The following is a 22,974-nucleotide window of genomic DNA, read 5'->3' as shown; positions in this document are numbered from 1 at the left end:
ACCTTGATACAATCTTCTGACCTCTATCTCTTCTGACTCCCTCTTCCTGGGGAACACCCTGCACCACACTTAAATAGCTAGCACTGGCCAGTCCTAGCAAGCCACGTGGGTCATATAGATAGGCTGTCACTATGAGGAAGCTAGCAGGCCAGGCAGACATAGCCAAATAAGGACTTGTTTACTGCAAGGAACGCTCACGATTGGGAGGGTGAAGGCAGAAACCAGCGCCATCTTTGAGACACGGCACGTCGCAGCTCTCTACAGGTTAAGAGAGAGGAGAGCCTGGTCCTTAGGGCTGTCCAAGTGGAACCAAGAGCAGTCAAGATGCTACACAGTCAGTAACAGTTGAGCATAATTGTTTGGAAAGTAGATCTGATACCATGGTGGGCAGGCAGCTGCCCATCTACTGTGCTGACTAATGCATACTAAAAATAAATTTAACAAAATATGTATAACCAGTAAGACAGCTCTGTAGAGAATCCTAAAAGGAATACTTCAGCTTTAAGGGAAGCATAAAATACTAGAGGAAACAGGATATAATTTAAGAAAACTACAACAGTCAATCAAAAGAAGCCAAGGAAAACCACAAAAATTAACAAAATGACAAAATTTAATACATAGGTTTAAATAATATTTGCATGTCACTAAACTCAATTGCGCAGTGAACAGACATTTATTTAGCCAGAAACAGGATCACCATCATGAGAGATGTAGAGGATATACTAGGGAAACAGACCTAAGACACAGGTCCATATAGCAATTCTATGCAGTTTCTCCATCAATAAAAACCAGCAAGCTCTAGAGTTAAATGTCTGTGTTAGTGCTGACCCACACCACCAGAGGTTCATTTTTTTAAGTAAATAAAAAATTCTTCGGCCTTACAATGTAATCAAATATCCTGAAACATGAGTTTGCATTGCTCCCTACATTATATAAATCATATATTTACTCTGACTACCATTTTGGTTGTTTCCAATCATGTCTGAGTGCATCATCACAGGAATCCCAAGGAAAATCAGAAATGGGTTCTTGAAGCTGTTGCACAGGGCCAACATAGACCTAAATACCATAGAGGAAACCTTGATTCTTATCACAAGGGGATCATTTCATCATCCGTCTTGTCACATAACTTATGGCAAGATGTCACCTCTCCTGACCTTAGCTTCTTCTCCTAAATGCTGCCGAAGGGAAGGTTTGGTGTCAAGGGTTCTGGACTCAAACCACACGAACAATGAATTCATTTAAATAGGTATAGTTTATTGAATGTACACACCAATACAGTTCAACCAGAGCAACAGCTCACAACTGTACTGGACATTGCTAGGGCCAGCTCATTGCAAAATCCACGTGGGCTCATACAAAAGGGCTGGAAATGCTGCTGTCTATGGGCCCTGACTCAGGACATTTTGCACATAATTGTTCCTATTTTCCTGGAATCTAAAAGGTCCTATGTGAAGCTCATAGTTGGGGAACTTGTCAAGATTAACAAACCTCATAACATACAGAACATAACAGGGTATGTGACCAGCACCACACAGTTCAGTGTCAGGTTTTTTTTCCTTTGGTTAGTTTTTTTCTTGGCATCCATGATATGTTTGATAACTGAAAGGAGGGGCCTCAGCTGTTTTTCTCTGCCTGCTCAGTGCCCATTCAACATTACTCTGTCCCTGAAGAGGAACTGAAAGTCTGTCCCCAGCTGCATGTGAGACAGGCCAAGGCACAGAAATGCAAGGACACTGCACTGGTTTCCAACTCCTCAATAATTCTGGTTTTCCACTAACGTACTTGTATACACAAATACAGTGTGGTCAGTTACTATAGACACTACTCATTTCTTACAGAGGGCAGATGTTGATTGACTACACATAATTCTATTAAAAGGAAAAAAACCAAAGAAACTTGGCTCTTGTGGAAATATACAAAGAAATATCTACAATGGTGGGGAATGAATTCCGCCATGGACTGAACTCAGAAAGGTGGGGTTTGGAGAAAGATTTATGGTTAAATAGCCCACCAGGTTCACATTGTGTCAGCTTGATTTAATCTAAGGACAAAGAAGTGGAGTATCTCTGATGGCTTTCTTCTAACCTCTTTTTTTTTTTCTTCTAACCTCTTGAAAGGATCACTGGGGTTTGACCTCAGTACTTCATTCTTCTTGCTGGGGCAGCAACACTCAGGGAACCTTGAGATTGTCATAGGCACAGTAAATGCTAGATATACTGAGTAGATGATACTAAGATGTTCAGATGGTGATACCCATTTGTGTGCGTTCCTAATGTGGACCTAAGGAAAGAGAGATCAAGGTCTTCAGAATAGGAAGATAATTTCCAGTTCTTTTCTACCATTCCAGACTGAAAGACTGGTAGGGAGAGATTGGTAAATAATCAAGAATTTATAGATGATGCTTTGAAGGAAGTGTGGGTTCCTGTGCAGGGTCTCAAGTATCCCATGTTGCCCTCTACCTGGCTGACCAGGATCACTTTGAGCTCAGATAAAACCTGTTTCCACTTTCCAATAGATAGTCTTACAAGAGTGGCCTCCAAGGACTGTGAGGACAGCATTAGTCTTTGACAGTTGAGGTATGTAACCCACAACTATAGTTTGAGCCACGTTTTCCCATGTCTACCAGCTATTTCAGATTGTTGCTGTAATATATCTGACAATCAGGGACACAGAAAAATAACCTGATACAGAGCAAGGACACGGTGATCACATCCTTTCCTCTGCTGTATGTTCTGGATGAGGCTTGTTAAAATTCCAATATTGCAAAAAGCTTTATATAAGACCCATCACATTAAGGGTCACTATGCACTGTTCTATCTAAAATGGTCTAATCAGAACTGACCACCAGATAACACTTCCTGCAATCCTCATATGAGAAGCTTGAGCTTTTTGTTTTGACGTTTTCTTTTTTCTTTCTTTCCTATTTTTAACTATATATGTTGAGAGCAAGATATTTAGGGCCATGGATCTGCCCCCAGTATCTGGTCTATGGATGTGATCAATAAGTATTAGTGTGTGCATTCAATAAAGTATTCATTTTTTACTATGGTAGATGCTTTTGTTTGGTGGGTGACCCATGACCCAGAATTTAAATGCTGGGAGCTTACTCTATCCACTTAGTGATGTTTATAGCCTCATCCTACCCCTTTACCTGCACCCCCTCTATCTGTTGACTATTTTATTTTTCTGATAAAAGCTCATGGTATATCTTATAGAGACCTGTGAGCAATGCTCCTTTGGTGACATTGGTGCAGAGAGGAGAACACCACGAGCAGCATGATGTTCCCTTCACTGGTGGTTCCAATATTTCACTTTCCTCTGCCAACTGGTCTCCACACTGTTCCTAGCACCATAATGATTTCAAGACATCCTCCTAAGGAATTTTGTGCAACTGTCGATGCTAAGCACAAGGCTCCATGAGTGTTCGCCTCACACACACCCATGCAGGCTATTTCTTGATGTGATTTCAAGCACCTGTACAAAATGAAGCAGCAGAACCTTTTGACCACATATTCAAACCAGTGTTATATCTCAGGAATTATTAATGGCTAATATTGTTGAAGGAGGATAATTCGAGTTAGAATGAGACATTTTTGGCAAGATTCAGAAGGAAATATTCATGTAGATGCATAGGAATTACTAAGGTTTTTTATAATCAAGCCTTGAGGAAAATTTGGCTTTGGAAGAAGGAGGTGCTCAGTGGCTCTCCCCAGGAAAGTCCCCTGGAAAGGGTGCCTCTGCTTCTGCTCAATACAGGGAAATTATTAGCAGGGAGACAAAGTCTGTTCCCCATGATATCAGCTGTCTCTTCTATGACACTCTATTGTCTCCGTCTCTTGGCATCCTCTGCGATGTCACCAGTGTTATAGTGACAACCAGTGCCCTAGTTTCTCTCAGTCTGGGTCTGTTGGATACACCAGAAGACATGTTTTTCCCAAGCGTTTTGGGAGGGGGAATGTAGATTGTGGAGGGCCTAGGGTGAAGGAATCTGGTCTTTTATCTAAAAGTAAAGATGGACAAAGACAGTGGTTCGGGGAATGTGGAGTAAGTTCTGGGCAACGTATGTTGAGCTTTCTGCAGGGGGGGGGGGTGAGTGTCCTGTATTCTTAAGCTGACCTTTCTAGCAATTGGCCACAACAACTGGAGCATCTGCAAAGGAATTGAATTTCCATGAATATTACAAGTCCTGAAAGTCATGGATTTCAGAACATTAGTTTCCCCATCTCCAAAGGGAGGATATGGTAAGGTCAATGCTAATATTCTGTGAAATTGTGGCCTTTACTTTTAAAGTGGATTTGTGGCTTGTTTGTTTGTTTGTTTGTTTTTTTATTTAGTGGGTAATATTATTTATTGCCAAAGTCAAACATCTGGGTTAAATTCTTGGATGCACATGACTGAAGGAGGGAAATGGCTCCTGAAAGCTGTTTGTTCATGTGCTGCACACACACACACACACACACACACACACACACACACACACACACACTCACACACAGACACACAGACCCACTCATACACACACAGACACACACACACTCACACACACACTCACATATACACATTCACACACACAGACACACACACACTCACACATTCACACACACACACACGCACACACACTCTCACTCATACACACACAAACTTCTAAGCAAAAGTAATTTTTCTTAGAGTCTGATATAATTGCTTCTAATATAAAGACAGCCTGAGTGTAGTTACTATATAATTAAATAGTACTCATGCTCTCAGGCAAAGAGTTTAAAGTTTATAGGTACCTAATAAACTCGCATTGGGACATATAAAGAACATTTAAATGTTCAGCAGAAATACAAAGAATAGCTAATTTAATTTGTTAAAAGTGAAAGCATACATAATTCTGAAGGTTTTTATACTGGTTTTGTTATACATGTAACTATGAAAAGAAAACATACATACTTGATCAATGAAATGAGGAAGATTGATTTAATGAACAGAAAAATGGATGGTACTTCAAAACTTCCGTGATCACATATTAACTATTTAATTTCCTCCACAATAGCAAGAAATGGACATTATTATTTATGCGACATTACAGATACTTAAACCGAGAAAATAATTGGTTGGCCTGCTTTTCTGAGCTTCCTTAAAGGTTTAGTTAATTGACAGAGCTGTGCTTTAAAATTAGGGCCCATATTCTTCTGTTTTAAATGTGTGACACTTTTTTCTGTTTTTTCTCCATCTTTATTAATTGGGTATTTGTTATTTAAATTTCAATTGTTATTACCTTTCCAGGTTTCCAGGCAAACATCCCCCTAAGGCCTCCCCCTCCCCTTTTCTATTGGTGTTCCCATCCCCATCCTCTTCCCATTACCACCCTCCTCTAACAATCCAGTTCACTGGGGGTTCAGTCTTGGCAGGACCAAGGGCTTCCCCTTTTATTTCTAGTGGGTGCTGCTGGCTGCTGGCATGCCTGAATGCTCTCCCTGCTGGGCAGGGAGTGGATGGGGGGAGGGTCCGTGCCTGGGGTGGGTTGGAACTGGGGTAGAAAGGCATAGGGACTCCTAGGTGAGAATGCCAAGCCACTGCCACTGCTGCAGCCACCTCGGAGAAGCCCTTGTTCCTGCTGCAGGGAGGAGAATCTGGTGCCCAGAAGATGGCTGAAGGGGAGCTGAACGTGGACAACTTCACCACCCGCCTGCTGGAGGTACAAGGATGTCATCCCGGAAAATTTGTGCAGGTGACTGAAGCAGAAGTCTGATGGCTGTGTATCACGTCTAGTGAAATCTTTCTTAGCCAGCCTATTCTTGGAATTGGAAGCATCACTGAAGATTTGTGGAGATATTTATGGACAGTATTCAAACTTACTGAGATTATTTGAGTATGGAGGTTTTCCACCAGAAGACAACGATCTTTTCGTAGAAGATTATGTGGACGGAGGAAAGTAGTCTTTGGAAACCATCTGTTTGCCATTGGCTTACAAAATCAAATACCCGGAGAACTTCTTTCTTCTACCAGGAAACCATGAGTCACCAGACCCACAGTCTGTGGAACAGATTCGGAGAATTATGAGAGCCACTGGCATACCTGATACAGGTTTGCTGTGTGATTTACTGTGCTCCGACCCAGATAAGGATGTACAAGACTGGGGAGAAAATGACTGTGGTGTTTCTTTTACTTTTGGAGCTGATGTAGTCAGTAAATTTCTGAATCGTCATGATTTAGACTTGATTTGTTGAGCCCATCAGGTGGTAGAAGAGGGATATACATTTTTTGCTAAAAGACAATTGGTAACTTTATTTTCTGCCCCAAATTACTGTGGTGAGTTTGACAATGCTGGTGGTATGATGAGTGTGGATGAAACTTTGATGTGTTCATTCCAGATATTGAAACCATCTGAAAAGAAAGCTAAGTACCAGGATGATGGGCTGGATTCTGGACGTCCTGTCACTCTACCTCGAACAGCTAATCCACCGAAGAAAAGGTGAAGACAGGAATTCCGGAAAGAGAAACCATCAGATTTGTTAAGGACATACTTCCTAATATATGTGTGCAGTATAAAACATCCAGCCATTGGACACCCTTTATGATGTCACACCTTTAACTTAAAGAGACAGGTAAAGAATCTTAATTTTTTTTTCTAAAAGAAAGACGTGCTACACTGTATTGTAATAAGTATATTCTGTTACAATATTCAACAAAGTAAAATTCAAATACAAAAGTATCCATTAAAGTTCTATCTTCTCATATCACAGTTTTTAAAGTTGAAAGCATCCCAGTTAAACTAGCTGCGTTAGTTACCCAGATGAGAGCATGAAGATCCATCTGTGTGAAGTGGCTTTAGTGTTGCTTGGTTGTTTCTTTATTTTGGGCTTGTTTTGTTTTGTTTGTTTTTGCTAGAATCATGGCATCTACTTTTCCTGTTCTTCCCTAACCATTTTAAAGAGTAAAATGGGAAGAGCTTTAAAGACGTTCACTGACTATTACTTTCCTTCACTCATCTACTTAAGTAACTGTTGGATCTTACAAAGGAAACTGATGACTCATAATAAAAAGGAACTTTAGAGGCCGCTAGACTTTAAAAATATACAAACTATTTGATCCAGTGGTTTTAATCAAACAGTTTGATTGGGCAAACTTTGCAGCTGATAATGACGATTTCGCTTTTTACAAATTGCCACTGATTTGGATTTGTGCACTCTAACCTTTAATTTATTGATGCTCTATTGTGCAGTAGATTTCATTTAAGATAAGGCTCATATAGTACTATCCAAAACTAGTTGGTGATGTGATTATGTGGTACCTTGGCTTTAGGTTTTAATTCAAGGGAGACCCCTTTTGGCATGCTTAACTTTCTGGTATTACCCTCTCCTGTACTGGTTTTGTTTTTCTGGGTTTTTGCTGTTGTTTGTTTTTTTGTTTGTTTTTAGATCCACAGAACATGAGAATCCTTTGTGAGGAGCCTTGGAAAGCTGGCTCTTCTTTCCCTCTCTCTGTGAAGGATGTGTTTAAAAGAAAGCTGGTCAGTGGGACATTGTCAGCTCTGAGCACTGGGTGCGTCACTGCCTAATAATTGCCATGTGAATGTTGTTTTTGTCTGTAAGGCTATGTCACTAAGGATTTTTACTCTGAGCTTTCATAATCAAAGCTCATGATGTGTATAGACATGACTCGTAGTGAAGTATAGTAGCAATAATTTCTGCACATTAAAAAAATAAAGTGGATTTGTTATGTTACATTGATATAATGACACCATCAGGAGTCATGGAGGGTCCAACTTTTCTGAATTTAGACAGGGCAGCAATGTATTTCACTCTCATTGCTTCTTTAAATACAGTGGATATCTGACAGTAGTAACAGGGAGAGAATTGTGCTCCGTGGCAGTGACCTTGCGTTCTTAGAACTCCTTTGACTTCCTCTAACTGGCAGGGTCATCCTTAGCTTTATATATTAGAGGTTGTGTGTTACAAACATTTTTCTACAGAACAAAAAGTATTTGGAGCAGGTAGACCAAGATATAGCCTACTGGCACTTCTGGGCATTTGGTGTTTCAATTAGGGGAATTGATAAGTCTGTTGACCATGTCCTTCCCGTGAATGCTTTTTAAATCCAAAGTTGTTGGCCTAGAGTATCGGGGTAGGACATCTGAGGGTCTTACTCACTTTCTTCTTCAGAAAACACCACTTGAGAGACAACGTGCGGGACTGCCTTTCATTATGTGTGCTAGAGGAGAAACAGCAATACATCTGTGCTTCTAAATGTTCGTTAAGAATATGCTGTTTAGAAATATTTCTGTTATGATTTTAATTGAAGTTTTCATTTTGTTGTTTCATAGTTATATGTTCTTGTTACTATTTCATTTTTTAAAATACTTTTAAATATTTATATTAATTCATTTTAATCCTGTTTTGTTCTTAATTGTATTCCTTAAGAATAAAAATTGATTTTTTTTAACCTCTTGAATCTTAAGACCATCTTTCTTATTCAAGGATTCTGTCCCCTCCTGTGGACTTAGAACTGACAACTAGAGATGGATCTCTGCATGTTCAAGGGAACCTGGGCTAATTAGTGAATTCAAAGTCACCAAGGGGTACCCATTGTGACAGTGTCTTCTGTGTGGATAATGTGGCTTTCTCTCAGATGCCACTTTATGGTGTAATCACCGCCATTCTTTATCCATGCTGTCATGTGTTCTGCTAATCTCAGTATATAAGAGTCTATAACACACATTCAGAATTGACCCTGTGCACCACATATTGAATAATATACATTCATTGCTATACAGCTGCAAAAAAATTGACAACATTCAGAAAGGAATATAGAAGTCATCCTAATGGAGAACCATGTGCTTCAGGTTTCCTTGCAATACAGCATCAATATTAACCCCAGAGATACTGACCTTCCAAGTCCTGTTGGGAAACAGGTTTAGACAGATGTTTTTGTCCTTGACCATAAGTATGCTGTGTTTTTATTGTTGCAGATTAGACTTAGTTTTATCATTTATGTCAATGGATCTTTTTTTTCTACTTTATGTCTGTGGCCTGTCCTGGGTGAATTTCTGTGATACTCCAAAAGAAAGTGTCATATTACCTGTTGTCGATGATTACTGGGGACCATGTGGTTCCTCTGAGAGAGCAGCAGATACTCTAATCTATGAGTCAGTCACCATAGCTTCTGCAGGTAGCTTTTGTCCTTCCAGGACATGTGCTGTATTAGGTGGACAGGATCACCTCCAATGAAATAGAGAGATCTCAGGAGATGTGTATTCATAGGTAACTTAAAGAGCTGTGCGTGCTCAATGTGCTAGGTTGCCAGGCATCTGTAGTGGGGCCTGGTGTCCCCACTGCTCATTGTGGGTTCAGGATCATCCTCCAGCATCACCGAGTTTCCATATTAGAGCAGATCTTTCAGCTATTATCAGTGATGATCATATATATATTAAGCACATCTTATAAAATACAGAATAGAAACTAGATTCCTGTATGCCAGCTTGGCATAATGAATTTTTTCCATAGAAAGAAAATTATCTTAATGTAAGCAATTTAGGGAGGAACGTCAAGAGCATCCATAGTGAAAGCAGCCTGTAGCTGTGAACACAAATTTCTTTTGGAGAGCAGGCCTGTGCAAGCCCAAAACCTGGGTGGGACAGTTCAAGCTACCCCTTTTCCGTGGCAAATCTGGGATCCTATTGATAAAGCATTTTTTCCAGGTGACTAAATTCCAATTTATGGAATTGAACTAACTTACTGAGAGTGCAGGTAACTCAGAGAGTTAAAGTACAGAAGGAATAATCCAGAATGTCCACAAAATTTGCTGTCACACCAGGGCTTTTAAAAACTCTTCAGCTAGAGAAGCAATGTAGTCTTTACTTATTCTCAAGCTTAGGTCTTCTACTCATTCATCATAAGCTGACCATGACACAAAAGAGTCAACTGTGTCAAAATAGAAGCTAGTTGTAACTAGATTTACACCACACTATCACATTACTACTGTATTTGAGGTTCTCAGTTACTATCTAAGAACCTGGATGAGGCTGGGTCTTGCTACACATACTCATAATTATGTCTTCATGACACTGTGTGCTTTGTTCTGTTAATGCTACCATTGGCATACAATACCTTGGATACTTTGTGCTGACATCTGTGACCTGAGATAATAGGTCATGTCTTCCTTACCTGAATAAACTGTCCTTAGAGTACAGTGTGGACGGAATGGCTTCTTTTCTCTCTGAATTAACAAACGTTTCCAGTCTTCATCAAGTCTGTTAGCCATTGTCAGGGCCTGTATGGAGATGGCCACATTGTCGGCTGAGTGTCTTCCTCCAGGCTGCTCTGTAATTTAGTAGAAGATTAATAGTGTTCTAGCCCTAGGATTTAATTCAGTGTGACTGTACCTGCCAAAAATGCTCAAAGCCCTAGTTTCTACCCTAGTCCTGTGTGCTACAGAGAAAGAAAATAAAGAACTACATTGAATTTCAAGTTTAGCCTCCAACAGAAGGAGAGCCTGCAGAGGGCCTTTAAGTAACTCTAAGTATGAGCTTCCCCACTGCTTCCTCCATCAATTCCATTATTGGTGTATTTTCCTCACTGCTCACTTTATTCTTGGTGTTCAAAGAATGTGCACCATGTCAGTAAAGTGTGTGTGTGTGTGTGTGTGTGTGTGTGTGTGCATGTTCATCCATGAACTCACTATAAATTTTCATAAAATGACTTAGAAGACCGAACTGAAATCTGTCGAGGTGCATGCAGACTCACGTTACTACTGTCCCATGGCACCTTGCAGGGAACACTGAAATGCTGGGCTACTTTAATACAGCCTAAAACTGGGCAATGCAAGGTTTTCAGTGAGATTTTGACGTCATCACCACTACAGAGAGCAGCAAAAGCTTCATTTGTCACATGCTGCTCTTACCAAGGTCAGGCAAAGCCTGATCCTATAGAGAGTCTGGTAGGATTTGAAGGCAGGAAATAAACTCAGGGCTCGAATGAAACATTTAGAAACAAAGTGAATAATACAAAGTTTCAAGGAAGCCAAGAGCTGAATTTTTTTTCAGAAGATCCACAAGAGAGACAACTACAAACTACTCCTCCCTCAAACTACTACACACCAGAGAGATAATACATAAATTAATACATAAATCTGAAATGAAATGAGGGACATAACAGCAGACACCAAGCAAAAGCAAAATCATTAGTTCTTACTGCAGAGGATTCTACTCCAGATAACTGAAATATGTGTTTGATATTTTAGGTTTTCTAGACAGATAACAATTACCAAAGTTAAGTCCAGATCTGGGAAGGAGGCACTCTTTCTCTTGACCTCCATGCAGTGTCCAGAATTCATGCCTGTTTTCAAGGACATGGCCTCATTTCTTTTTGCTGCATCAAGAGGAAAGCCAGCAGAGGAGGCCATGTTTACAAAGCATCAATAGGATTCCTCGAAAAGAAGCATCCAGATCTCCATTCTCAGAAAACCCCTGGCTTGTTCTCATGTGACTGGGTCCTCAGACACCAGCAGCTTTAGATTAGACCAAGGAAAGCTGTGCAGAGTCCTGGGTCCCCAGGTTCTTGACCTCCTGAGTGACAGCTGTAGACACATCCTCCAGGGAATCCTTACAACTGGTGACATCTGGACAAGGTGAACCAGATGCCAAAATGAGACATGGGAGAGAAATCCTAGACTGTTTGGAAGGAAGCTGTCTCTGCTCATGCTTCTGTCTCTCTGTGACCTGCCTCTGTGATGTGGATGGGGAACTCTCATGCCAGTGGGTCCCCTCCTAATGTGTTTGTTGTTGCAGATGTCCTGGATGTTCTGGACCCCATCAGAACTCAGACCATGCTCAGTCATGTGGAGGTCAACACCTTCATGTCCATCAGGTTATGAGACCTGAGACAGTTGAGGTAACTGCAGTTGGCCTGGGTGAAGTGCTCACAGACTTGGACTCTACTGCTTGGCTGTGGCTTCAACAAATCTGTTTGTGGCTGTCTCCTTTGTAGTAACTCCTGCACCAGAAAAGCATTGCTTATTACCAGGAAGATGGCCGGCTCCTCTTGGTTAAACCCAGAGAGCTCATGATCCTTCAGGACCTGGAAGCTTTGTTCCTAGAGAACTTTGTGAGAATATTTGCAGAGGTTTCTCTGGGACTGTGCATAGTGACACTGGCCAAGCAGAGTAAGATTGCAGAGGCTTGGACAGTCTAGCAGGGTCCCTGTCTGCACTTGAGATTGAAGCCACAGGCTTCAGTAGTAGCCACCACCCACATAGCTATCCCTGCCTGGTCTCCAGTCCCTCACAGCAGGAAGCAATCTTGCTCTGTGGTCTCCAGCAGCTCATAGAGCTCTGCCTCTGGAGCCTGATCCTACTCTGCAGTTCCTTAAGGGTCATGTGGCCCCTGTGGGTGCACAGGATTTTGTTGACCAAACACTCTACCCCGGCATCAGCCATGGTGCGCTATGGCTGCAGCTGCTCAGGCTTGTGAGCTGGAGTCTGCCTCATGGAGAATTGAAACATGGAAAGGGGATAACACATGACATGGAAGTAAAGAAAATATCTAATAAAAGTAAAAAAATTAAAGTCAGCCTCTCAGGAGAAGTAAGGGCCTTAAGCAGGCAGGTTCTCCACACCAATGCATGCTGGGTTCCAGTATGGACATGAGGTTTCCTGAACTTGCAACTGCCAGGCTGCTACTGGGAAGAGAGGTTTCTTATTTATTTTTATAAATCTTTGAAGTTTTCTCCTATGGCTTTCATCTGATCAATACAGTCTCACAATGAGACTCCATGACTAGCCAATATGGTTAACAAGAATAAAGTGAGGGTCATTGAGTTGCTGCTAGCTGTGGTTGTGGGGGAGCTCCTGAAAGAGAGTGCAAGTCTGGCAGGTATGGGGAGCAGGGCTCATGGTGGGAGGGACTAAAGGAGCTGCTGTGGCCTGGGTGCAATAGGGATAGGTGCTGGGGCCAGGCTGACTGGAGACCCTCAGTGGTCACTTGACCTGGGTCCCAGTGTGAGCCCATGGTTGTCTTAGTCCAGCTGTGCCTGCTCTACCTGACAGCAGGGCTTCTGGCAAGAATGAGCACAGCCTTCAACCTGGACACACCTGAGGACAATGAGATCCGGAAATCAGGGGATCCCTGGAGCCTCTTTGGCGTCTTTCTTGTCAAGCACTGGCAGTTGCAGCTGGAGGACAAGAGGCTGTGAGTTCCCCAACTCTTCCCATCCCCACCTTGGTTCCTTGTCCCACCAGAGAGAACAAGGGCAGGCTCTGCTACTGCACTTCCTCACGCCCATAGATTATCAGCAGGCTGACTGGGGCTTGACTTTGCTCTGCCTGGCTCTCCCTTCCCCTGCCCCTGCCCCTGCCCCTGCCCCTGCCCCTGGCATCTCCCAATTCTTCAGCCCAAGGCATTTGAGATATGGACTAGTCACGACATATACTTGCCTTGACAGTGGAGTCTAAAGGCAGTGAGGCCAGGCCCACCTGAGACTTCTGTCTCCCCATCCCCAGATGTGTTTTGCACAGTTCTACACTCACTGTTTAGTTTGAGGGACCCCAGCAGGTGGCAGGCTTTGCTGAGCCTCAGGTGTGCACCTGGGACAGTGGTGGGACTTATGATTGAGGGAGACGTTCAGGGAGGTGCAGGCCTTTCTCAAACTCTCTGATCATCCGTCTGATGCCCTCCCTGGTTCTCCCTCTGTGGAAGTTGGGAAGCCGCTTTTCGCTGTCCTGAGTGACTTTCCCTGTGGGGTGGGCTCTCCTGCAGGAGATACTTTCACATGCTTCTTTAAAAGCACCTTTTCCTCAGATCAGGATCAGCTGTGAAAACAGGCTTTTCCATGCCAGTGTGAGAGCTACCCCTCCCAGCTCAGAGCTGCAACACCATAGGATCCTCCAGCCCCAGTGGTTGGTGGGTCCCACAGAGGACTTAGAGCAAAGTGCCCCTTCTGAGAAGTGACTTAGAACAGAAGGTTCAGAAGTGACAGTCAACCCCCATGTGCTTTTTCCAGGAGAAAGCTACCACCTATCGCTTTGAAACAGGATGAGCTCACACATGACCCACTTCTGTGACTGGGGAAGATTTTCTGCAGATTAATTGCCCAGTCACAGTGGGGCTACATTCTTGATCCATGCTCATTCTCACATCAAAAGGTCCTCCTCCACACCCCAGGCCTTGAGGTGAACCCAGGTCCTTCCAAGACCAACAGACCTGAGAGAAGAGAGGGCAGCCCAGGGGAGAGAAGAGGCCAGAATGATATTAACCTGGAACAAACCCCCATATCAGCCATTGAACAACTTCAGAGGTTGTGCAGATGTGGACCTCAGAACCTTAAGGTCAGATTTTTCTGATAACAGCTGCTAGGTGAAACTGAAGTCTGCTGTGGGTGGGATTGTCCCAGGCACAGAGGGGATCTGACTCTGCAGGCCAGGCCACCCTCTGTGTTCTCCTGAATATAACCGTTGGTCAGCTGTAAATCTGAAGTGAGAATAGGTTTTTGACAACTCAAACAGATGCCATTTCAAGTCTCACACACTATGTGAGAGACACACATTTGCCCACGAGGGAATTTGAACTTACATCTGAAGAAGTGACTGTAGGCCAACAGAGGGAAAGCATTCTTGCTTTTCATATTCTGTCTGTTGGAGAGACAACAGGGACTGGCTTCCTGAACAGACATGTCCAAGGAGACAGACATTGTAATGGGGGAAAACTGAGGTAAGAAATATCCTGGGGACAGTGATTGCAGATTGTGCCTTTAGCCAGGAATCTGTTGTCATTAAGGCAAGGAGCCTTTGGTCTGCTAAAACTTGTCATTACTACAGGGCATCTCTGGTCTTACAAAGCTATGTTTCTCAATGTATGGGTCGCGAACCCTTCTTTAGTGTGTATATCAGATACTTTACATATCAGATACCTAGCATGTTATGACTTATAAGAGTAGCAATATTAGTTATGAAGTAGCAATAAAATAATTTTCTGGTGGGAGTCATCACAGCATGAAGAGCTGTATTAATGTTTTGCAGCACTAGGCGTGTTGAGAACCACTGCCATAGAAGCTGACACATGGGAGCAGACTCCTCAGCTGAGTAGAGACCCACAGCAAGGGATACTGTGTCACACCCTAGAACCCAGAGGCAGAATCTATTCCAGGAGTCTGTGGGATCATCTTGTCTTAAATTCTCCCAGGTTCAAGACTAGCATTGATCATCTCAGGAGAGTCAGTTTGCACAGCCCACATCAGGCCCGTGGCTTCCCTTTACAGAGAAGGATGTGGGTCTGAGTGACAGCCAGTGAGACTGATGGGACCCTGATACTCATTTTCTTTGAGCTGTGGTTTCTTCACATGTAAAATGGAGGTTTTGTGCTGAATTGGGTTGTTGTGGAGATTAACAGAACATACAACCTGCTCAGTGTCTGCCTGGCATGGAACCTGCTGGTTAAATGGAAACTGTCGATGGTGACGAAGGTAAAAGTGGAATCTCTAGCCCCATAGTGTTAGATGCCAGGCGCCCTACAGGGGTTGTAAGGGTTTTGTGATTCCAAGAGAGCGTTGAATTAAAACAGAAGGTTCTTTTTTAAATATTTTAAAAAATGAATCAAGTATAAAATGCCAATACGAAATAATCATACTCAGAATTGAGGTAATTCTTGTGAAGTCATTTAGTTTTTCATTTTCTGCTTCCATTTTCAAGGCACCTAGAGTAGACCTATATGAGATCCTAAAGCCTTCTATTATGGTGCTGCCCATTCATTCCTCTCTCCTTGAGGACTTCTCAGGTGACTTAAGAAAACCTGACTTCTTTTCAGATTGTTCCCAGCTGGTGTGATCTCTCTGTCCATGGGCCTTGCCAAAAGCTGCAGAGCCAATGTGTTGTTTTACAATCCAAAATTCCAGACATTTTACGAATGAAGTCTCAGGAGTCAGATATGGAAGTCAAGTCCCAACTGTCCTTCCTAATTCACTGACCTCCCAGAAGAAGAGCATTGTGGTTCCCTCTGCACACTTTCTAAAAATCCTTCAACCCAAAGACTTTCCATTGGTTTAGTTATCTTCATTTCCTTTAAAGTTGTGCCTTGATCTGCTCTGAACCTATGTGCAGATTTTAGCTTTGCAATAAAGGTGTGTGGTAGGTTAGCATTAAGGAAACAAAGTCCATGTTTACAGTAAACAAAGAACTCTTGTGTTAAATGTCTGTGCCATGGCGATGCTATAAACACACAATAGTTTTTCAGTAAATAATACATTCATAGGGATCACAGTGTGATAGAATATTTTGTAACATAACTTACTAGTTTCCTCTCTATTATATAAATCAAGTTCTTTGACAAGGATTCTAGTTGATTTCTGTCAGGTCTGAGTGCATCATCATGGGAATCCCAAGGAACATCAAACCTGGGCTTTTGAAACTGTTGCATATGGCCAACTCGGAACCAAAACCACCCAGGAGAATACTGATACTTGACACACATAAAGTCATCTCCCTATTTTCATATAGTTCATGGCAAGATGTCACTATTCCTGACCATGTCTCAGTATCCAACGTGGTATTAAACGGAAGAGTTGGGGTCAAGGAGGTCACCCACAAAACAGGAAACATCCATCTCAGATAAACATTCCTGGTTTTTTTGAAGCCAAAACATCCATGAATTTCAGGGCACAATTAAAAGTTCAAACTAAGGATAACAGATATAGAAGAGAATTAAGATTTTCAGTTCATAGGTCCAGTAAATATCTTCAACAAATCATAGCAGAAAACTTCCATAAGGTAAGGAAGAAAATGCCATAACTGTACAAGAAGCCTACAGAATGCTAAATGAATTGTACCAGAAAAAATTCCTCCATTCACATAATAATTAAAACACTGAATGCACAGATCAAAGAAAGAACTTTAAAAGGGGTAAGGTATAAATAACCAGTAATAAATACCTTCAGACCTAAGTGATTAGACAAGACTTCCAAACAGACTACAAAAGCCAGAAAAATTTGGGCAGATGTAATGCATACCGAGGATCCTATACCCAGCATAATTCTCAATCACCATAAATGGAGAAACCAAGATATTTCACGACAAAATCAAATTTAAACAATATTTTTCTTTAAGAGAGCACAACAGAGGATAATAGGAGGAAAACTCCAAGACAATGAGCTAATCTATACCCAAGAAAAACCAAGAAATTAATCAACTCTCAATAATTTCAGAAAAGAGAAGCACACAAACATAATTTCACATATAACCAGAAAAAGAAGAGAAAGCAGCAGCCATTGGTTTTTAATATCTATCCAGACCCTCTGTCATCAATCCCCCAGCTCCTAGTGACCAACTTTCCAGCCGAAGTGTATACAAGGGTGGGTCTATGATTCTTGGTAACTGTGTAGAAGAGGATTGACTTATCCGGCATCAATGGGGTGGTAGGCCCTTGGCTCTGGTGAGGTCTGTTGCCCACCAAGGGAGATCCTAGAGGTGTGAGGTGGGAATGGATATGTGTCAGTGGGGGAGCACTGTCATATAAGCAAAGTGAGCAGTAATGGGATGTAAGGTTTGATAAGGGGAGTCAGAAAGGGGGAGAACATTTGAAATATACATAAATAAAATAACAAATTAGTTTTAAAAAGCCAAAAATAAAATAAAAAGTAAAAGGAAAAGTAAAATTTAAGCTAAAGCAAAGCAAAAGAAGTCCCTGTGGTGGATTGACTTAATTCTGCTTGTATTTAATGCTAATTTGTAGAACTCAGGACTGGTTAACCCCAAAAAAACTTGACCCTGATCCTAGCTAATTGTGCTTATAAAGATGGTCACAGCCAACAGCTGCACAGCAGAGAGATGGGGGAGGTGAGTTTCTGAGGGCTTTGCTAGAGAGGATCATGAGGAGGGAAGAAGGAAGAAGAAGCTGCCAGAGAATAAAGGAAGAACGTGTGTGATGGAGAGGAGAGAGGAAGAGGACAGCAGCCATGGTTAAGGGAGAGGAGAGCCTGGTCCTGAGGGCTGTCCAAGTGGAACAAAGAACAGCCAAGATGCTACACAGTCAGTAAGAGTTGAGCGTTATTGTTTGGAAAGTAGATCTGATACCATGGAGGGCAGGCAGCTGCCCAGCTACTGTGCTGATAAGGGCATAGTATCAATAAATTTACAAAATATGTATAAGCACTAAGCCAGCACTAAACAGGATCCTAAAAGGAATACTTTAGTTTGAAGGGAAGGATAAAATATCAGAGGACTCAGGAAATAATTTAATAAAACTACGACAGTCAATCAAAAGTATCCAATAAAAACCATAAAAATTAACAAAATGACAAAATTTAATACATAGATTTAAATAACATTTGCATATTACTAAACTCAATTCCCCAGTAAACTGACTTATACTTAGCCAGAAACAGGATTACCATCATGAGAGATATAGAGGATATACTAGGGAAACAGAACTAAGAAACAAGTCCCTATAGCAATTCTATGCGGTTTCTCTATCCAGCTGACAGAATAGATTTCAAACCAATCCTGTTTGCAACATGTAAGGACATTCACTTCATTATTTGCAATTACCAAAAGATACTACAACTCTAAATATAGACATATTAAACACAGACTTCCTAAATTTAAAAATACATATTATCAGATAGATATGAAACTACAGATTAGCTATAACAGTGGTTGTGATTGGTGTTAATAGTCTATTCTGACCACTTGACAGATCATATGCAAATAATCAAAACAGGACGAGCAGAATTAAGTGACATCATCAGTCAAATGGACCTAACAAACTACACTGAACTATACATAGTTTTCTATCAGCCTGTGGATCTGTCTCTAAAATTGACCACGGATTAGGACACAGAACAACGCTCAGGAAATTTAAGAATGTTGAAGTAGTGTCATGCATTCTATCTGAGCACAAAGGAATCAAACTGGTATCACACAATTGAAAGTACAGAACCTACACACACTCACAGAAAGTAAGCAACACAAACAACACACTACTGAAAGGGCCAAGAGAGGAAAATTTAAAATTCCTAGAAATGAGTGACAATAAAAATACAAGCACCACAGACCTATATGATACAACACAGTTTTAGGAATTATGTTGCAGTCAGCAAAGCCATGGGAGTGGGCCCATCTAATCCCTTTGTCATCCGTCAGAAGTAGAGAATTTGAAGTGTGCCCTGTTGGGTTAATGCCTTGAACTGGCTCACCACATTCCCAACTTCCCTTTGCAATGATAATATATATTTTTGGCATTACACATTGAATGTGTGTAATTTGCCTTTTGATTTCATAGGGGGAATAATTAAGGGACTCCCTGGAGTGTCATAAAGCACTGTGGATAAACTGTGTAGAGACTGAAAGACTCAGGGGTTTTTGGAAGCTGAGCTAATGTATTTGTTATTATGATATGTTTAAGAACCTATGGGGAATTGGGAGTGGAATATGGTGATTTGAATGATAATGGCCCCATAAACTCATATATATGAATGTTTGTTGCTGGTTAGTGGAAATGTTCGGGAAGAATTATAAGATATGGGCTTTGAGGTTTCCAAATTCAATACCATTTATAGTTAACACTCACTTTCTCTGTGACCAACTTGCAGATAAGATGTAAGCTCTCAGGTAAATCTCTAGAAACATGGTGTCCTACCTGCTGCCATGTACCCCAGCATAATGATCAAAGACTTATGATCCTTGAACCTGTAAGCCGCAATAAACTCTTTCTTCTATAAGTTCCCTTGCCCATGGTGACTCTTTGCAGCATGGAAAAGAAATTAAGATTGGAAGGAATACTTAAATGAAAAATTTCTCAATAAAATACTGGCAAATATAATTCAGAAATATACCAAAAGTATCACTTACCATGATGACACTGGCTTGACTCCAGAGGTGCAAGAATGTTTCAACATGTACAAATGAATAAACAATTCACCACATAAAACCAAGAACAGGAAACACATGATCTCTGCACTAGAGGCAGACAATTTCTTTGGCAAAATCTCACAGTGATTCATGAAAAAGTCCTGGAGAATCTGGGATATGGAGAAGACATACCTTAACATTAGAAAGGCAATATGCAAGGCCAAAAGCATCCTAACTCCAGAAAATCTTAATGCATTTCCACTAAAATCAGGTATAAGTCACAGTTCATTCATTTCATCTAATTCAACTAGTATGTGAAGTCAGATCCAAAACAATATGATAATAGAAAGATGGAAAGGCATGTCAAAATGAAAGAAAGCAGTCAGAGCATTCTCATTTGCAGGCAATATGATCCATATATAAAGGCCACTATGATTCCACTAGAAAATGCCTATATCTTATGGACCCTCTCACTAAAATCCCATTAAAATCAATAGAATTCGTCTATACCAACAATAAATATCAACAAATATACCAAGAAAACAAACTAATTCAGAATAGATATCTTGTAATAAATCTAAGGAAATGAAGACTTGTTACAAAAACAATCATTGAGAAACATAAGAAAAAATTGAGGAAACCAAAAGATGAAGAGACCTCTCATCTTCCTGTATCAGTATGATTAATATTGTCATATTGAATCCTGCCAGAATCATCTACAGGTTTAAATTCATCCCATCATAATTCCAATGCAGAACTTCATGGGAATGAAAAAAAAAATCTCAAAACTCATGTGAAAGCACAAATGAGGAGCGGAGTCAGATGCTGCTAAATAATAAGACCGTAAACCACTGCGGGAGGCATCACCTTTAATGACTTCACGTTCATGTGGGGAATAGTAAAAAAGAAAAACATGAATGTTAATATCATCAGGACACACCCAATGACTAATGGAATAAAATTGAAGACCCAGATATTTGCCTATGTTCTTATCAGCATCTCGATTTTGAAAAAGAGGAAAAACAAACAAACAAACAAACAAAAAACCCACAACCCCCCTCCCACCACCACATACAAATTCCTTTCTTTCAACCTGTGGGTTGCAACACCTTCAGGGGGCAATCACATATAAGACATACTTTATACAGGATATTTACATTACAATTCAAAACAGTAGCAACCTTACATTTATGACTTAGCAACGAAATAATTGTGCAGTTGGGGGTTGCTTACCACAATGTGAAGAACTGTATTCCTTGAGTTGTTCTTGGTCATGGTATTTTTCTGCAGTAGCAGAAATGTGACTGATATATAAACTGCTACCAGAGTGAGTGGAGTTGTTTTTGTGAGGAATCTCTTGTTTTTTTTGAGGAGGGTGGGAGACTTTGGATTGGGAAAACTGTTGAATTATTTAAGCAGATCTTAACAGTTTGTTTTAGTTTGCCATATGGGAGACATAAGTATTGTAAATACTGTGCAAAATAGAGCCTCTCTGATGAGACTTCAAAGGACTACAGGAACTCTATTGCTGACTGGCTTAGAAGCAATTAATATAATTTTGGCAAACAATCTGTCTCCTTTCTGCCTGTGTACTAAGAAGTTACTTAAAGCTAAATAAGAAACTAATTGACTGGGCTGGAGAGATGGCTCAGTGGTTAAGAGCACTGACTGCTCTTCCAGAGGTCCTGAGTTCAATTCCCAGCAACCACATGGTGGCTCACAACCATCTGTAAAGAGATCTGATGCCCTCTTCTGGTGTATCTGAAGACAGCTACAGTGTACTTATATATAATAAATGAATAAATCTTTAAAAAAAAAAGAAACTAATTGACTAATTGTTTTGAGCAAACTTCAAAGGGTAGATATTGGGTGACCTTCCTCAAATGGTAGGAATGTGTGTTTGTATTTTCAAATGTTCGTGTAGCCAGGACTTCAGTTAATCCCTCCACATCCAGGGCCTGGACGCATAGGAAACTGCAAGATCTCCCAGGATTTAGAAAATATCCCAATTGTTGTAAGGTCCCCAAAACATGTTGTCACCCCCCACACAACTTAAAAGACAATGACCCCCTCATTCTCAAGAGGAAGGATGGGTGGGTGTTTATTTGTCTGCCGTGGGTTATGGATGTTTATTGTCAGTTAGGGGGTTGGTTGCAAGTTCTTACTGGCCATGGTCAGGGAGGAAACAGTAAAGCAGATTAGAATCAGGGATGTCTTCCTTCCTCTTTGTCTCCTCAAACCTTTTTCTCTCCTATCTAATGCTGTGGGAAAGCAGGAGAAAGGGGCTAAAATGACAAAAGCATAGATTTTTCTACCTCTTTTTATACTAGAAAGCAACACCAAGTCTCAAATATTTTCGGATGGCATGGATTTTGAATGATGATACAATTTAAAATAAAGAATTCAATTCTTGTTTAAGATATAAGTATATGCAACTTATTCACAATGTGGTATAAAATTCTAATTCTATAAAATTACTACTGCACACTGCCATGGATCATTAAGGAATGCAAGCTAGTACTTTCCAACTATAAACAATCAGTCTTCCAGTCATGTTAGGTACTGCTTTAGTTAGGTACAGAAATAAGCTTTATTTAACTGCCTGTGTATGTTTTTAAAGTTAAGCAGGAAGTAACTCCCTTGAAAAAAGCTACATTTGTCCACTGAGATAGACTTTCCATAACAAAGGTGGTTCTCAAATCCTTTAGAGATCTGAAGAATCTGCCATTTCAGATGTCCTAATAGTTAAAGGCTTTTCACAGTGAGAGGGACCTCAACTCCTGGCAGTGTCCCCAATCTATTCTGAAGAAGATGATGGGCTCTAAAGAACCCTACCTGGAGTTTCCTTCAAATGTGACAAAGTGGCCACTGGGTGAAATACTACCCACTTACCTCTACTGCTGCCAGAAAGCTGTCCTGACTGTGGAGAAGTGGATCATGGGGAAGTCGATTGTCCCAGTTTTTGGAGAAAAAAATAGGATAGTCCTTCAAGTGACCTGCTTCAAAGGATTGTAGTCAGAGCTCCTGGCCCAGTGAGTTGAAGGTGGATGCCACAATGACACAGGAATGTTTGCTGACTGAGTGTCAGGGTAGCCAACAATTTCTGTCATTTCTTTAGATTTGGAAGCTGTTTGCTCTGAATTTCCTTTTCTTCAG

At 41.0% G+C, this 22,974-nt stretch overlaps 1 protein-coding gene and 2 pseudogenes across 2 annotated transcripts in view; 2 read left to right on the top strand and 1 right to left on the bottom strand.

The window, feature by feature from the left end:
- LOC134478811 (disks large homolog 5-like) overlaps positions 1-22,974 on the top strand; it is a 272,163-nt gene that overhangs the window by 183,092 nt on the left and 66,097 nt on the right. The gene's annotated exons all lie outside the window — the stretch shown is intronic.
- Positions 5,552-6,568, top strand: LOC134483628 (serine/threonine-protein phosphatase PP1-beta catalytic subunit-like; annotated as a pseudogene).
- LOC134483506 (zinc finger CCCH-type antiviral protein 1-like) lies at positions 11,157-12,420 on the bottom strand (annotated as a pseudogene).

The sequence above is a fragment of the Rattus norvegicus genome, chromosome 19 (assembly GCF_036323735.1).
Source record: "Rattus norvegicus strain BN/NHsdMcwi chromosome 19, GRCr8, whole genome shotgun sequence".
In the NCBI taxonomy this organism is placed as follows: Eukaryota; Metazoa; Chordata; class Mammalia; order Rodentia; family Muridae; genus Rattus; species Rattus norvegicus.
The sequence above is the reverse complement of the archived record's forward strand: the minus strand, read 5'-3'. Positions and strand labels throughout refer to the sequence as shown.